This window comes from Onychostoma macrolepis, chromosome 21, assembly GCF_012432095.1.
Source record: "Onychostoma macrolepis isolate SWU-2019 chromosome 21, ASM1243209v1, whole genome shotgun sequence".
In the NCBI taxonomy this organism is placed as follows: domain Eukaryota; kingdom Metazoa; phylum Chordata; class Actinopteri; order Cypriniformes; family Cyprinidae; genus Onychostoma; species Onychostoma macrolepis.
In genome coordinates, this window is record NC_081175.1 from 31,491,947 (window position 1) to 31,505,646 (window position 13,700).

General features: G+C 37.7%; 1 pseudogene; it reads left to right on the forward strand.

Annotated features, from left to right (window-relative positions):
* The window catches only part of LOC131528930 (NACHT, LRR and PYD domains-containing protein 3-like), a 65,086-nt pseudogene that overhangs the window by 18,548 nt on the left and 32,838 nt on the right, over nucleotides 1–13,700 (forward strand).

A 13,700-nucleotide genomic window follows, 5' to 3' on the forward strand; every position in this document is an offset into this window, starting at 1 on the left:
CCACTCAAAACGGCGAGTTTTTGTCAGGTGCGGAGTAGGGTTGTGACGGTGAGGAAATTTTCCCACCGGTTAATCGACGTGTGACAACACCGGTAATACCGGTATCACCGTGGTGGGGGTGGGGGGTGAGTTTGAGTTTTCCCTCTTTTCCACGATTTCCTTCGGTTTTAAATAGCCTGTAAGCGCCGTGCGCATTTTACTTTCACTTTTAAATTAACAACATAAACAAACGTTACTGCGCATGCGCGCTTTTGTGGCCCTAACTTAACTTCCGGTAGACATCCAAATACAATCAGTAACAACAGCTAAGTCCCTCTAGAGTAGGGGTCGACCGATATGTGTTTTTCAGGGCCGATGCCAATACCGATTATTACAGACCAAGTGGACCGATAACCGATATTTTTAACCAATATATTATGTCTAATGTAAAAATGAAAATTAATGTCAAAATTAAGAATAACAAGGGCTCTGACAAAAACTGCCTTCCCTGGTGTTGATTGCACTTCTTACTCTTGTCATCCTCCATGCATCCATGTACAATAAGGGTAATATAAAGAGAGTTAAAAGTGGGGCCACTGCACGCTTCATGATTAAGCCTATGAATACTGTACTACAGCTAAACCGCTTGGGGAAATGTAAGTATTTGGCTTCAATAATTTACATGTTAGAAATGTATGTGGAATAGCATAACCTCTCATAATTATAATATAAAAGTGTAAATAATTTAATTGTCTTCATAGCTCCATTGTAGAAGTTGTGAAGAAGACTGTAACTATTTTAATTAAAGTATAACACTAATAGCCTGTTATAGGCACACTTGGTTCAATAGCCTATTGAAATGTCACAATTTATGTCGTCCTAATCTTGGCCTTTGTGACAGTATCTTAATCTTGGCCAATGTGACAGTAATTTCGATTAGTTTTAATTTACAGTGCAGTGCAAATGAAGCCATAAAACATTAATTTCAGTTATCTTTTATTCAAATGAGAGTTAAACTCAATTTTTTGGCAAACAAATGGGTTTACCATTAAAATTAAAACATGGAATAAATAGGGTATTGCGTGATTATTCTTTTAAACAAAAGTTGTTGTTGTAGTAGTAGTAGTAGATAAACCGAACTTTTATTTTGACGGGTTGCCATGAGGACCTCTTAAGTTTCTGTATAGCCTATGTATGTGATATGACGATCGTTTTACTCAAATGAAACGGTCAAATGCTCATGAAGCAACTCTCAGAGCAGTTCTGGGGATGTTGGTCATGTATTTATGTCCTCATTTAGTGAGACGGCAGATGCTGAAAACACCGCGAGCGTCGCGCACTTCAGTGTGTGTGTGTGTGTGTCTGTGCCATTCATATATACAGAGACACGCAGAACATACAGAATTCATATTTAAATAAGTCTTTTTGCAGCTTAATATTTACAGATACTAGTCCATAGCGCGAGTCGATTTAAGTGTACTGACCTACTTTTGATTAATTCATCCAAACTTTGACGAACTCTGTGACTCCGCGTTATACAGTAAATTCCCTTTATATGACTGGATTCCGCGATTCCGTCTGTGTTTTCCCCATCGCGGAAACCATAAATAGATAATATTGAGGTGTTTTGCAACTTCAGTGTAGTGGATTGTGATTCATTGCAACTTGAGCAACGTCTGCTGCTGCCTTTGAGAGACAACTGATGCGTGATGATCACTGAAACTGTAGCAAGCGCTTTCAGTGCGAGAGTACCTTAGTCTTCCACATTGATTGGTCTGACTCGTGACTCCCAACAAATCAGATGCGCGTGGGCGGAGACTGCTCGAGGCCACAGAGTGGTGAGTTCTGACAGGCTGCATCAGAGCCAAATCGCGCGTTTCAAAATTAAATAATTATATCGGCACATCGGTTTTGAAAATGACCGATACCGATAATCATAAAAATGCTTAATATCGGCGCCGATAATCGGCCAGGCCGATAATCGGTCGACCCCTACTCTAGAGTAGATTATGTTTTGATAACAAGCAAAATATGTTTGCTGTGTAAATCAGACGGACTGAGATGCAGCGATAACTACTTGGACGGACTTATTAAAATGCAAATTCATTCTCTCCCAGCAGGAGGCGCTTTAAAGCAGGAGAACTAGAGGTTTCCCCGGAAACGGCTGCTGGGCTGTAGTTACACAAGCAGCGCTGAGCTTACGAACGCTGCTTTATCAGGCATATAACATGCAAGATGAAATGAAAATGACATCGAACTTTTTCTAAATACAGTGATATAAAAACACCTGCGCCTCGTTTTGATTTTTAAACGTGCATTATGTGCCCATGTTTATTCAACTAAGCCTTTTGGAAAATCGGTCAGTTTTGATATAGTGGGGTCACCACAAATAAATAAATGTATGTGAAACACATCCCACAGCACAACAACCTGAGCCCAACTTCATTACTCATCACTTTAACTGTGTTTGTAGCCGCACCACTAACAAGACCGATAAACAAACACAGACCGGAAGTTAACTTCAGTCCAGTTAAAATAATGGGGGGAAAAAATAAACATACACAGTTAAATAAAATAAAAATCAGCAAATACTCTGGAACCAAATAAATGAGAAACGAATGTTTAAAAAACGTCTATTATCACTTACCCAGCCGGCACATGACCGACCTTCAACATTGAAATATGGTTGAAATAAGGTCAGTTGTTGTTTTAACGTTGAAACAACGCTTAATGTTTAATGCTGAACGGTTGAAAACCAGCCGGCACATGAGCAACGTTGAAATATGGTTGAAATAATGACAGTTGTTATTCAACATTGAAACAACGTTGAAAAAATGTTTAATGCTAAATAGTTGAAAAAGGTTACCAAAAAGACTTGTAAATCAACGTTGATTTGTTTTTTACAAGAACTGTATGTTGAATCAACTTAATGTCATACAAAATACATTTCTGCCTTTTAAATTATTATTACTAAATTATTTAAGCATTAGCATTTTACAATATTTTGATCGTTAAACCTATTCTATAATCTAAAGGTATATGTTAAAATATAACTGCGTTTACCTTATTGCTTTGATCATGATTGGTTAATCTGGCTGTCATCCAGGAAACTGGCCAATGAAACTGTTCGTGCCATTCTAAGTTTGAAAATATGACCGTTTTTATTGTCTTTCTGAGTGAGGCGATTGACTGTGTGTGTGTGTGTGTGTGTGTGTGTGTGGATCGCGGAACGTACCAAAAGAAGGGGGGCCGAAGAAGGGGGGTTGACTTGGACACTGGCACAATGGATTAGAAGTGGCATTATAATGCATTATAAATGTACCAAATCCTTGTTATTGTACTAAATAACGTGTGTAAGATTGTACATTTTACATCCTAGTCTACATTTTAATATTAGAAACACTTAGTATTAGATGCCAGATATTAGCCTATTTATTATATTTATTATAGAGATCACGGTTCTCCCAAGATTCTGAAGCAAAACATTAAACAAATACAAAATAAATTCACTTAGGTTTCTTACAAAATGTTTTATTTAAATGAGTGTAAAATGTTATAAATGAGCCTATCAAAATAAAAATATGTAAAAGTTATTTGAAATATATGAACTTCTCTTGATTGAATGAATTAGACATCAGATACATTTTAACAGTCACGGTTCGCTTCTGGCATAACGTAACATTTATAATCGGGGCGGCGCCAGAGAATTCTAAACGCAGGTGCTCAGGGGATAGATCAGTGACAGGGGAGCTGGGCAATAGTAAATATGACCAAAACAGGTTGTTATTATTATTATTATTATTAAATTAATAATAAAATCGCTGTAGGTCCATTTCAGGTATTTATGAGGACTGTAGGAGTAGGCCTATTATCGCGCTTAATTTATGACATGGGGGCGCCCGCGCAATCTTTTTTAGGGCCCGAGCACCGAGGTGCGAGGACCCTCTTGGAATTGCTCCGTTTATTAGGGCCCAAGCCAGAATGGCGCAGGCCCTCTTGTTTTACTAAGGATTCTTATTTATTTTTATTTATTTTTTTTTCGACTAACCGGGGCTTTTTGGGGGACTTAACATGCTCAAAAACTCTTGAAAATTTACACACACGTTGGAATCTGCGGTCATTAGGACGCCGCAGAGGCTGGGACCCGGGCGTGGCACAGGGGCTCTACAGCTCCCCCTGGAACGCGGTCTGAAAACTTGATGTGTAGCTCACACATAGTTGCACGTATTCATATGAAACTCGGTACACATATAGATTTCATTGAGCCGAACAACTTTTGCACTGCATGTCATAGGCTCCGCCCAACAGGAAGTCAGCTATTCAGGGTTGTTTAAAAGGCGCATGCTCTGGAATTTGATATACTCCTCTGAGGACTATCATCCGATTGCCACCACACTCGGTGAACATGATCTCAAGACATTGGGGATGCTAAATTGCGGAGGGATTTTTGATATCTCGAACGGTTTGCCCGTGGCGAGGGGATGAAATTATGGCGAGAAATGAGAGACAAAAAGTCTAATAACAGCCACATAAATTGTCTGATGTTGATCAAACTTCAGGGGTTTGTTCGTTGTACGATGCCGATCGAATAGATGTGACTATTATGAGTAAAAGTTATAGCGCCACCAACTGGCACCAGGTTTTCACAAAAGTGGGAGGGGTTAGTTTTAGCTACAGACACCAAACTTGGTACATAAATTGTTCTTATTATGCCGGACAACTTTCTAATTCATAGTCATTAGCTACGACCTACAGGAAGTCGGCTATTTTTATTTTAATATTTGTTTTTTGAGAAAACAGGCCGTAAATAAATTCATACTCCTCCTAGCAGAAACAAGTAGTTCACACCAAACTTTGTCAACATGATGCCAATATACTGAAGAGTTTAAATTGCGGACGGATTCAGGATATCTCGAACGGTGTGGCAATGGTGATTTATTAAAGTAACAGTAAAAAAAATAGCAGTAATTTTCTTATATCTTTAAAGTGCAGATTCCAAACACTTCAAAACTTTTTTACATAAATATAACAAATCATTCTGAGGAAACATGCTTAGTTTCAAAAATGTATCATGCTCAGGGGCCACAAAACAATTAAAACTATCACTGAAATTGGTTTAAAGGTGAAGAGTGTAATATCAAGGATGAACACAAGATGGAGGCATGACCTTATTTTTCATGAGTTGTCTGAGCTGGAAGTTCTGCCTGTCTTTCTATCAGAATGAAAAATAAAGCATAGAATCAGCTGAAACGTTCTGTACTGTCAATATTCTTTTACATACACACACACACACACACACACACATATATATATATATATATATATACATAATTATCTATCTATCTATCTATCTATCTATATATATATATATATATATATATATATTATTAGATACTTTTTAAATAGTTATAGAATATAAAAAGTATTGGTAAAAGTTTACATTAATGTCTCTTTGGTTAACATAAAGATGAAGAGTGTAATACCAAGGATGACCACCAGATGGAGGCATGACCTTATTTTTCATGAGGTGCCTGTCTCTGTATCAGAATGAAAAATAATGCATAGAATCAGCTGAAAGGTTCTGTAGTGCAAGTATTCTTTTAAACACACACACACACATATATATATATATATATATATATATATATATATTTACTTATTTTTTTTAATTGTTTTAATAGTTATAGAATATAAAAAATATTGGTAACAATTTGCATTAAGGTCTCTGGTTAACATAAGTTATTACATTAATTAACATGAACTAAAAAGGAACAATATATTTTAAAATAATTTATTAACCTTATTTAATGTTAGTTAATACCAAGAGTGTAATACCAAGGATGACCACCAAATGGAGGCATGACCTTAATTTTCATGACTTGTCTGAGCTGCCAGATCTGCCTGTCTGTGTATCAGAATGAAAAATAATGCATAGAATCAGCTGAAATGTTCTGTACTGTCAGTATTCTTTTACACATATATATAAATTGCATTTTTGAGGGCCTAAACATGCTCCAAAACTCATGAAACTTTGCACAGGGGTCAGAACTGGCGAAAATTTACATCTGATATGGGTTTCAGAAGTGGGTGTGGCAAAATGGCTCGATAGCGCCACCTATAATATTTCAAAAGAGTGCGCCTCGAGCTACGTTTTATGTACATGCACGAAAATCGGTACACACGTGTAACACACCATTACCTACAAAAACGCCTCTTTGTACAAAATCCAAAACCCAACAGGAAGTACGTTATTTTGAATTTCCTGTTCGATTTTTGTGCAGTTTTTGCAATTTCCAGGCTTCGTACTTTGACAAACTCCTCCTACAGTTTTAATCGGATCGTCTTCAAATTTGCTGAGTGTAATCATAAGGCCTTTGCGATGTTAAATTGCGAAGATCTAGAGTTTTCGTCAAGGGGCGTGTCCCTGGGGGCCTGACAAAGTTTGATGTTTCGCCATGAAACAGGAAGTTGCTGTAACTCAGGCAAGCAATGTCCGATCCGCCCCAAACTTCACACGTTTTATAGGAGTTCAGTCCTGAACACATCTGCATGCTCATATTCAGATATAGTCATAGCGCCACCTGCTGGCAACAGGAAGTGACATGTTTAACACTGTAATGGACTCCTAGGTGCATATTAAAAAGTGTCAACAAGTGATAAATATGCTGGCAGCATGCTACAAGCATACTAAAACATGCTAGCAACACTTAGCTAAGGGTTAAAGCATGCTAGTAATGCAGTGAAACAGGAAGTTGCTGTAACTCAGGCATGCTGTGTTCAATCTGCCCCAAATTTAACAAGTTTGATAAGAGGCCTGTCCTGAACACATATACATTCCCGTATTTGGTTATAGTCATAGCGCCACCTGCTGGCAACAGGAAGAGACATGTTTTAGACTGTGATGCACTATTAGCAACACATTAAAATATGCCATTGTGTGCTAAACATGTTAGCAACATGCTCAAACATGTTAGCAACACTTAGCTAAGTGCTAAAGTATGCTACTAACTCCATCAAAAAGGAAGTTGTTGTAACTCAGGCATACAATGTCCAATCTGCCTCCAACTTCACATGTTTGATTACAGTCCTGGCCTGAAGACATCTACATGCTCACATTCGGTTATAGTTATAGCGCCACCTACTGACAACAGGAAGTGACATGTTTTACACAGTGATGCACTTTTAGCAACACTGTAAATTATGCCATTGTGTGCTAAACATGCTAGAATAATGGTCAAACATGCTAGCAACACTTACTAAGTACTAAAGCATGTTATTAATACCATGACACAGGAAGTTGTTGTAACTCATGCATACAATGTCTTATCTGCCCCAAACTTCACACCTTTTATAATAGTCCTGGCCTAAATACATCAAAAGGCCAATATCCAGTTATAATCATACTGCCACCTTCTGGCAACAGTAAATTACTTGTTTTACACTAACTTAAACATGCAATGTCCGGTCTGCCCCAAACTTCACATGTTTGGTAAGAGTCATGGCCTGAAGACACCTAAAGGCCAATATTCAGTTATAATCATAGCGCCACCTTTTGGCAATAGGAAATGTCATGCTTTATAGTAACTCAAACATACTACTTTCAATCTGCATCAAACTTCATATGTTTGATAAAAGTGCTGCCCTGAAGACATCTACATGCCAATATTCAGTTATAGACATAGCGCCACCAGCTGGCAGCAGGTTTGGCACATATAAATAACTTTGACATATTCCTCTATGTTTGCCTTTTTAAATGCATATTGATCACCGTTCCCTCTCTCCCTGAAGCAACCGGTCGGCGGTGAGCCCGGGTGTGAGGGCCCATTCATCGCTGCTTGCAGCTTTAATTTTTATTATTTTTTTTTCTTACAGCGGAAAGAACTTAAAATACTTATTCATTTTTGGATGTGCTTTCTGTCATCTCATGCAGTCTCTGTGGATGGAGCGCGTCGCAACAATGAACCGGCTCACAGACATAAACTAAACTGAAACAAATCTATAGAAAGCTTGAAATGTCTACTACGAACTAATTCAGATAAAAAACAAATCTTCTCTAATTATGTAGTCCGTATGAAATTGTGCACGTCCATTAGCCTACTGTGGAGATGGAGAGTCAGCGCCGGCGTTTGCAGCCGACATTAACTGAGAAAGCACTAGTTTAGTAATAAATAATTAAAATGTCTTCTTTTCCCCCGATGCATTCATAATTATTACTTTTGACGGTGCTTTGCAGCCAGCTTTATGCGCACGCTTGAGCGCGGAATGTGGGCTATAATAGCCTACGCCTAAATGCTTATTAAAAGATGGTTTATTATATTAATCTGTTTAATATAAACGTTTCACTAGTTTACTAGAAAAATCCATATTCAGGGGCTGGCCTAGCCTACTTGGCACAAGGAACCGATCCATTTTTTAAATAAAATGCTGTGACATTACGAAATGCGACTGCAAATCAAGTCACGTAGTATTCCATTGCACGAGTTATGCATGTGTAATCAGTCCGTGCCCAGGGCTCCGCTGCGTCATCATCCGTCCCTGACAGTCAGCTGTGTTTTCAGAGCAGGACAAACATCTGATATGTGGAAATAGATCTGTTCATTAGTGTGAATGCAGTCTATTAAAGCTGCCAGTGTCTATGATCTCATCAGTAATAATCAAATGCTGAGGAAAAAGAAAACCCATAACTATGATTATCTGTAAACTTTCCATACTTAAACAAAAAGCATTTTCAGTATCTGGGAGTGCTTTATCACTTGTAATTGTCTCTTCCCCCCTTTATTACTTTATATTTGCTTGTATGTTTTGAAGCTTTACTTTTAATTCTTAACAATAATTAATTAATTATAATTGTTATTATTGTATTAATTATATTAATATATTAATTAATTAGCATAATTATAAAAAATGGCCTGTATATATAATTTAATAAAAATGCACAAAATAAATTTGATATAATCGTGATGCATTGTGATATCAAATTGAATTGAATCGTTGACATGATAATCGTAATCGAATTGAATCGTGAAACCAGTGCTGATTCACACCCCTGACACACATACAATGGAGGAAATGAAGGAAAAAGGTTTCATTGTAAAGGAAACCCTTTGAACTACAAAATATGAGTGTAATTCATTATAAATAACATTATATATGTTTCAAACATTACAATAAACACTAAAAAGGCACTTTTTGATTTAAATAAATAAATTCTGTTATTCAGGATATTTTTGGTCCTGCTCTCTGCAACTTACTTTGTTTGATGCCTAAATGTACCAGAAAAAATTATCTTTCAAATAACAGCTTCTGAACAGGAGTTATTGCATTATAAATGAAGCGAGTAAAATGGTCCTTTTTTGCGTCTACAAGTGTCATTTTGAGTTTCCTTTGCAAAAACAGGCTTTATAAAACACATTACCCCCAGAATCCTATTTTACTATGTGCTATAAGCACTTTTCTTGATTATTGATTGAATTATGTTTCATTTGTATGTTTTTCTAGGTAGTAATATACAAAATGGCATAAACGAATTGGACCGAATTTCACATTTTGTGTTTTCTACAATTAGCTTTATTCTTTCAGGAGACACAAGACTATAAATTATAAAATATATCTGATCTATTACAATCTAAAATAGAATCCACATCCTCCAGCTTTATATCATTCCATTCATGTGCATTCTGTATTGATCTACTGTTCAGAGCATCAGCTCATCTTCACCTGCTGCCTCCTAGAGACAAGAAAACAGCTCCTCCGTGCTGCTACAGCTGCCTGTTACTGCTCTCTGATCTTCAGAACGTCAAACAAACAATAACTGTTCATCCACACAGCACTGGAATAATCCATGTATATTTACTGTATATTCACCGAAATGCATCCTGTACTGTACTACTGTACTATCAATAAACACTTAATCTGATTGTTAGCTGTGCTTTCACGTTTCAAAGTCAAGATTATATCAAAACAGAGAAAAGCGCTCATAAACCCTCACCAGACGCGCATCCTCTCCTCTCCACGGCACCGCTGATCGTTCTTCATTATCTATAGCTTGTCTTTTCATAACCAAAGACCGCATTTATCCATGACGCCGATGCTTTAGCCTTTCAGCGTGCTATTCTATTCTTCAAAACATTCATAAAAACTACAAATCCCAGGCGCAACACAGCTTCAGCGCTGTCCTGGAACCTCTCTCTACCCATCCGCTGACCCGTCCCTCTGCTGACCCAGAGCTGTCAAATATCACACCTCTGAATGGCTGCTGGGCTGGACAGACATGTCTATCTGACCTACTGCAGCTCACTGAGCAGCACAGAGTTATAAAACATGAGAGAAGCTGGCCTGAGCTCTTATGTTTTGGAGAGTGCATGTTTGGCAAAAAGTGTGTGTTTTTTGCTCTGGTGCACGTCTGCTATAAACAATGATTTCTCAATGATGCAAGCACACAGAAATGTGACAATGGTCTTGTTTGAAAGAAGAGATCCTAGTCTAAAACATAATATAGAGTTTGTGGCTGTCTGCGGCTGACTGAAGCAGTAGTACGAGTAGGAATGTCACCCAAACAAAGTTTGCTAAGAGGTAACAAATTTTACATCGCAATTCTATTGAAGATCATTTGATCTGTGATCGTCACACAATGAAATAATCTACATAGACACCTTCCAGAGAATGAGAGCTTTCTTGTGATATATGACTTGACTGTATTGTGAAAAATATAAAAAAATACACATTCTTAGGAAAAGTTATTCACAATCGTTAGGCGGAAATTTGCTTAATTTAACTGCTTTATGTATCATAAAACCAAAAGTTTTATTGTACTGCTTACAATCCTGTTAGGTCACTGAGATCTCAGACTACACATATGCTATGGGTTCCCAGAACAAGATTAAAATGTAGAGGAGATAGAGCCTTCTCTGTTGCTGGAACACTCTGCCTCTATCCATCAAAACTGCTTCTACAGTGTTTGCATTTAAATGTTTGTTAAAAACTCATCTTTTCTCCCGTGCTTTTAATTGATAGGTGATTGGGTTGTTTTAAGGTTATGTTTTTTTTTTTTTTCTGTTGTATTTAAGCCTATGCAATACCACTGCAGCGATTAGGTTTGTCCATGTTTTAAATGCTGTAATTAGGTTTATGTTTTATGTACAGCACTTTGGTCAACTAAAGTTGTTTTAAATGTGCTTTATAAATAAATCGATCATAAAACCAAGTGGCATTCCTTGTAAAGAAGATACCATATATGGGCTGATACCATACAAGGATGGCTTTGAAAATGAAGCATAAACATTTTTAATGTGAATTCTTAAATGTTATTTAATCTGTGTGTCTGTAGATGATCTGTTTGTGTTAATTCTTAAAATGTATTTAATCTCTTCCAGATGTTCTGGCTGTAATCTCTCAGATCAACATTGTGAAATTGTGTCATCAGCTCTTCAATCCTCAAACTGTGTCCTGAGAGAGCTGGATCTGAGTCGCAATCACCTGCAGGACTCTGGTGTAAAAATTATTTCTGATGGACTGAAGAATACAAACTGTCAGCTGCAGATACTGAGGTATTTAAGAACATATAAGAGATTATTTACAGTCAGCTGGTCACAATGTTGATGTGTGTCTGTAGATGATCTGACTGTGTGTGTGTGTGTGTGTGTGTGTGTGTGTGTGTCTACAGGTGCATCTCAATAAATTAGTGGAAAAGTCGTGGAAAAGTTCATTTATTTCATTAATTCAACTCAAATTGTGAAACTCGTGTATTAAATAAATTCAATGCACACAGACTGAAGTAGTTTAAGGGTGAATCCCATTTCTCTGTCTTACCCCTTCCCCTACGTCTTACCCTAGCCCTTGTCCCTCGAAACCGAGTGGTAAGCGCTGGGGTGGCATACCCTATGAAATGAGACACCACTTGGTTACGGTTACGTCATCATACACCGTCGCTAGCTGGCTGCTACGTCACCAGAGCCGACAAGTGTTGATCACAAACTTTGATCGTTTTACAAACTTGTTAAAACTGTAGACATGCATGGAGTCCTTTCAAGGCTAGTCTGCGGGACTGTTGTGCAAATCAGCAATGTAACGTTAGCGTCGCAAACTAGCGATTTTTTAAAAACGTTTCAATTAAGAACATGGTTGCAAATATATATGTACAGGACTGTCTAGAGCACAAAACAAGACTGTCGTAATTTTTAAATAAATTATTTAAGCCGAAAATACTTGATTGTTGCCGGTTGCACAGTGTGTTCTGGGTACCCTTGGTTTCAAGTAAGCTCGCGAAAATGCTTGGTTTTAAGGGTATCTACCCCTTCCCTTAGCCCTACCCCTCGATCAAAACGAGAATTGGGATAGCCCTTACTCTCACGTGAACGCGCAAAACTAAGGGGAAGGGGTAAGGGGAAGGGGTAAGACAGAGAAATGGGATTCACCCTAAGTCTTTGGTTCTTTTAATTGTGATGATTTTGGCTCACATTTAACAAAAACCTACCAATTCACTCTCAACAAATTAGAGTATGGTGACATGCCAATCAGCTAATCAACTCAAAACACCTGCAAAGGTTTGCTGAGGCTTCAGAATGGTCTCTCAGTTTGGTTCACTAGGCTACACAATCATGGGGAAGACTGCTGGTCTGACAGTTGTCCAGAAGACAATCATTGACACCCTTGTAAGGATCCACCCGCTAGCCCAAACAACGGAATCAAGCGGCCTGGACGAAGGTTTAATGCATGTTCGGTCTTTTACTTGTGCTTCTGAATTTATCAGGATTTAGTTTCAATTTTAGTCTAACTCCGTGCTTGATCTGACTCCAATTTCAAGTGATCATTAAATTTAGACTAATTAAAAATTGATCACAAATATCGCTTATATATTTAATTTAGATATTTGATTATTCTCGACATACCATATTTTCAATTATCCGTTCACTGGGGACCTAATGTCTCTTTTGAGCCTATAGCGTCGGCCGAAGCGCCGGTCTCACGATCACAAACTCGCCAGTCTGATGTTAGTCAGAGGATGCAGGTAGACTAATACCTAGTTGTCTGCCACCAACTGCTTGCTTATGACAAAAAGTGTAGTTTATTTAGTCTTTTCCCGAACAACTTGCTAGCACCAGTGATAGACAGAAATCTGAGGTCTCCGATGACGTGCCTACTGCTCCGTTCATTCATGAGCCTTCAGTTTGATCTATCCTGGCCGTAGATTTGCGGTAACAAAAGCCTCCTCACAGTCTAATAGTCATAATGATTTCAGGACAGTTCAGAATAAATCAAATATAACAATTTATTATTAGTCAGGTAAATGTGTCGTGCCAATTACATAAAACAATAAGCCAATTCAAAAATAAGAAAATACATAATATCAGTTGTTCAAAGATGAATCTAAGAGTAAAATGTTTACCTGAATTCAAGAAGAAGATACATAGTATGGAACATATTAAATACCCTCCACACTACGGGCTGATCTGGCTACAGAATCGCGATGACTTATTTGCAACTTTCCCTTAAATACTACCAGAACAAAAGGCTCATAAACATTTATTCTCTGCCCCAAAACAGATTAAATCTGTGTATGGGGGATGAGAAGCCTCAGGAAGAGATGTTCTCGTGCCCCAAATGGTCACACCGGTAGAGCAATGTTTATCAGGTTTTGAAATGAGACCGCCCACAACAGAGGTACAGAATTCACTTAAGTTTCCAATATTTCCCATCATATAAGTGACTGCTGTGAAATTGAG